The sequence below is a fragment of the Mastomys coucha genome, chromosome X (genome assembly GCF_008632895.1).
Source record: "Mastomys coucha isolate ucsf_1 chromosome X, UCSF_Mcou_1, whole genome shotgun sequence".
NCBI classification, from domain to species: Eukaryota; Metazoa; Chordata; class Mammalia; order Rodentia; family Muridae; genus Mastomys; species Mastomys coucha.
In genome coordinates this window covers 144,084,989-144,089,365 of record NC_045030.1, presented here as the reverse complement: position 1 = coordinate 144,089,365, position 4,377 = coordinate 144,084,989, and the positions used below count along the sequence as shown (strand labels likewise).

The 4,377-nt window shown below is 40.7% G+C and overlaps 1 pseudogene; it reads left to right on the top strand.

Moving 5' to 3' along the window:
- The first annotated feature begins 1,998 nt into the window (after positions 1-1,998).
- On the top strand, positions 1,999-2,431 carry LOC116095006 (annotated as a pseudogene).
- Positions 2,432-4,377: the final 1,946 nt, after the last annotated feature.

Sequence of the window (4,377 nt, the reverse complement as noted above, 5' to 3'; positions counted from 1 at the left end):
TATCAAAGCATTTACTGAACATTCACCACGCATTATGTTCTGGGATGGCAGGCAGAAATAAGATGAACCGAGTCCCTGTCCTCTCTTTTATTCTGGTTAGGAAAAGACAACTAACAATAGCATGAGTATGTGGGTATATGAACAAACAGTTCTTTAACTTTTGAAGATGAAGTATTCATGGTTTTGTATTTCTCCAATTAAATGAAAACCACAGCAGGTTTGGACTTTTATTCATCAACAAGTTGTCCATTACCGTGCTCTTGGACGTTTGCTTCCTCTAGCTTATGCAGGAATTTATACACACAGCAAAGGAGGCTGCTCAGATACAAAGGGGTGGGGACTGAAGGATATTCTACTGCCATGACTGTCAGTGTATGTCATTGCCACAATGTGTCGCTATTGACCACTAGTCAGCTTCCATCTGCTGCTGCTGGCCTATCTGGCCACCTTTCCTACTATACACTTACTTCTCAAAGACAGTATTTGCTCCGTGGCCCAGGGTTCAGACTGAGACTGGGTTTGTCCATCATAACCTCCCACTCTCCCCTTTCCCCACGATACACTCCCAGAGTTGAGAGGCATTCTCTTTCAAATCCTGAAATTCCTCTGCTTGGGGAAAAGAATTTTGTTCCCTCCAAGGAGAGTACATACTGGATTATAACAGATTTCTGTTATTGCTGTTGTTTTTAATTCTTCATTCAAAAAAAAAATCTTCCAAACCTCATTTTCCCAAAGAAGACCCAGGCTCTAGAGCACTTTATGTGATACTTGATCATTCAGGATTCATTAACTATTCTTTTGATAACAGAATCATGTTGGGGGTAATTTAGTTGTTTTAAACAGGATTCTACTATCTACCACAGGCTAACCCAGAAACAGAGGTCCTCCTACCCCTACCCCCTTGAGTTCTGGGATTATGTATACAAACCCCTATTTCTGTTGGAATATCATTTTATTCCCTGGTGCTGAGGATGGACCCCAGGGCCTTGTGCATGATAGGCAGGTGCTCTACCATTGATCTACACCCAGACTTTATTTTGAAGATACAAATGATAATGTCTTCCCATTGGATATGATTTGTCAGGACTGTCAGCTGTGGTATCCTGCCCTCTAGTCAAAAAAAAAAAAAAAAATGGACACAGACCCCAAGCCAGTTCAATTTAGATTAAGGTAGTACATCTCCAAATTTTAATGCCCATACTAATCACATTGGGGTCTTATTATAACCTAGTTCCAAGTCAGTAGGGCTTGAGAGCCTTTGGTCTTACAAAACTACCAGGTGATACTAATGCTGCTGGTCAACAGATTATTCTTTGAATAAAATGGGAGCAAACGATAGCTGGTGTACCTTCATCCAACAATGGCAACCTGAAAACCACATTCTGCAGGCTTCCCTTTCATTCTCCATTTTGGGAGAAAAGGGAAGGGGTGATTTCCCTTCAACACACACACACACACATGCATGCGCACATGCATATACAAATGCCATGCTGAGCATTGCCCCATCCATTTCTCCTAAGCTCTATCTTTCCTTTGGTGGCAAGAAACAAACCAATTCATCAGTTTGAATAAAAAATAATTCACTATAATATAGGTGTCTGAGGGGCATAGCTCCATGGTAAAGCACTTGCCTATTGTACCTGAGGTTCTAGGTTCAATGCCCAGCATGGTGTATGTATATGTGTGTTTGTGATTGAGTACCTGTGTGTGCATGTGTGTGTGTTTATACCCTTGTGTGCACACATCTGGGTGTCTATCTGTCCCAAAACAACAAATAACCATGTTTAGTGGCTCACACTTGTGATCCAACTACATGGGAGATTCAAAGCCTATCTTGTCTAGTAATTAGTTTCAGACCATCCTGGGCTACAGAGTGAGACCCTGTCTTGGGATGCAGAAACCCCATGTCTTAAAAAACGAACAAAACGGCGTAGATATGATTGGTTGGCAGTGAGAGGTCCTCTTTTCCTTGTCTACAGCTCCGGCACCGCAGCCATCATGAATGACACAGTAACCATCCAGACCAGGGAGTTCATGACAAACTGTCTGCTTGAGAGGAAACAGATGGTCATTGATGTCCTTCATCCTGGGAAGGCAATAGTACTGAAGACAGAAATTCAGGAAAGGTTGGCCAAAATGTACAAAACCCACATCAGATGTCATCTTTGTATTTGGATTCAAAACCCACTTCGGTGGTAGCAAGACTTTGGCATGATCTACGATTCTTTAGATTATGCAAAGAAGAATGAGCCTAAACACAGATTTGCAAGACATGGCCTTTATGAGAAGAAAAAGACCTCCCGAAAACAGTGAAAGGAACGCAAGAACAGAATGAAGGTCAAGGGGACTGCAAAGGCCAATGTTGGTGCAAAACAGAACTCACATATCCCAGTCCGGCCATATTCTATTTGGCAAAAAGCCAAAGGAGTAGATCTGTGGTGACTTGATGTTCTGCTGTGATGTGCAGATTTCTGAGAGGACAAATAAACTAAAAAACTTCTACAAAAAAAAATAACAACAACAACAACGACAAAAAAGCCACTTGATAACTTGATAGCACATGCCTCCCAATAATTGACAAGTAGAGGCAGGAAGATCAAGAACTCAAGGTTATTATCCTTGGCTACATAGCAAATAGGCTACATAAGATCCTGCCTTTAAAATGAACAAACAGAGTGCACAAGAGATTATTCCTACATAGCAGATGTGAGGCCGGACTGGGATACGTGAGTTTTGTTTAATAAAATGGGTTTATGTACATAATACTGTCATTTATTAAAGATGAAAGAAAAAGTGAACAAACAACAGTATTCCTATTATTGTTTAAGTTACTGAAAGTCTGTTTTCAAAACATTTAACATTAAAAATACTGTAGCTTATTGGAGGCTTAAGAGAGAGAAAGAGATTTAAAATGTGATTAGAGCTTTTGTCCCAAACTCTTGCCATAAAGTAGATCTTCTACCTTCAAAATACCAGGCTGTAGCAGATTGCTACCATTGATATGATTCTTTCAGAAAGTTCTTATTTCAATAAATAGAAATGAAACACACATATCTCTATAAGTATTAATCTTTGATTAAAACTCTCATCTGAAATTCATAGTTCTTGGATACCATTATAGATAAGACCCAACAGTTAGAAATTCCAGGAACTTTTAAGCTTTGGCTTCTCCTAGGCAAGAGGTATTGTTCTTTTTTTTTTTGGTTTTTCGAGACAGGGTTTCTCTGTGTAGCCTTGGCTGTCCTGGAACTCACTCTGTAGACCAGGCTGGCCTCGAACTCAGACATCCACCTGCCTCTGCCTCCCAAGTGCTGGGATTAAAGGCATGCGCCACCACCGCCCGGCTGAGTTATTGTTCTTTTGGGGTTTCCATCTAGGTCAATTTCTAGAGGGGAGGAAGCAAAATCTCTCCATTGTTCATAGAGTGGCCAACATTTTATCTATATGGCTTTTTCTCCAAGGCTCCATATATTTCTTGACATCAAATAGTATGAAAAAATTGTTCCCTCAAATATTAGTTTACAATAAGCTTATTATTCCATATCCTGTCATAACTTAATAGTGCCCACCTATACATTTAAAAAGTGGGGGTTGAATTGCTGATACTTCATTCATCAGAATTTTAAATGTTAATATGGGAAAGTGTTCCCTCAAAGTCACCCTGTCAAGGCTGACGGAAGTTAGCCCAGCCTCAATACCGTACTTAGAACTATTGCTTTTAATTAGAATGTCTTCATTGATCCTCATAGCAACCCTGTAATATCTGTGTGAATGTCCCCGATTGTCCATTGAGAAATCTGGGGCTCATAAAAAGGGAGATATTGTTCCTTATAAATTATTTAGCTGGGAGATGGCAGAGATTTACCTCAGTGTTCATTTATACAATATATGCTATCATAGATGTTGTGTATAGCTGTGTGGTTTATGTATAAGGGTGCCCAAACCAGAGGATGTGTGTGCTCTAGGCAGAACCTAGGATATACAGAAGAAAAGTAAGTGCCCTGCTTTTTGTAATAGTGTCTCCTTAAATAGCTCAGGCTGCTCTCAAGATAAAGTGTGATGGGATCCCCAGGCTCATGAATTTTTATAGGGAAAAGAACTCTGGGGCTGGAGAGATGGCTCAGCAGTTAAGAGCCATCCAGAGGTCCTCAGTTTAATTCCCAGCAACCACATGGTGGCTCACAACCATCTGTAATGGGATCTGGCGCCCTCTTCTGGTGTGTCTGAAGACAGTGACTGTGTACACTCCTAAATTAACTAAACTAAAAAACAAAAAACAGAACTCTGATTTGAGGGGAGGGTGCATAACCTTTGGGGGGTGGGGAGAGCATAGCCTCTCCCTGGTCCCTGGAAGGTTACTTGGGCCTGTATGCACTT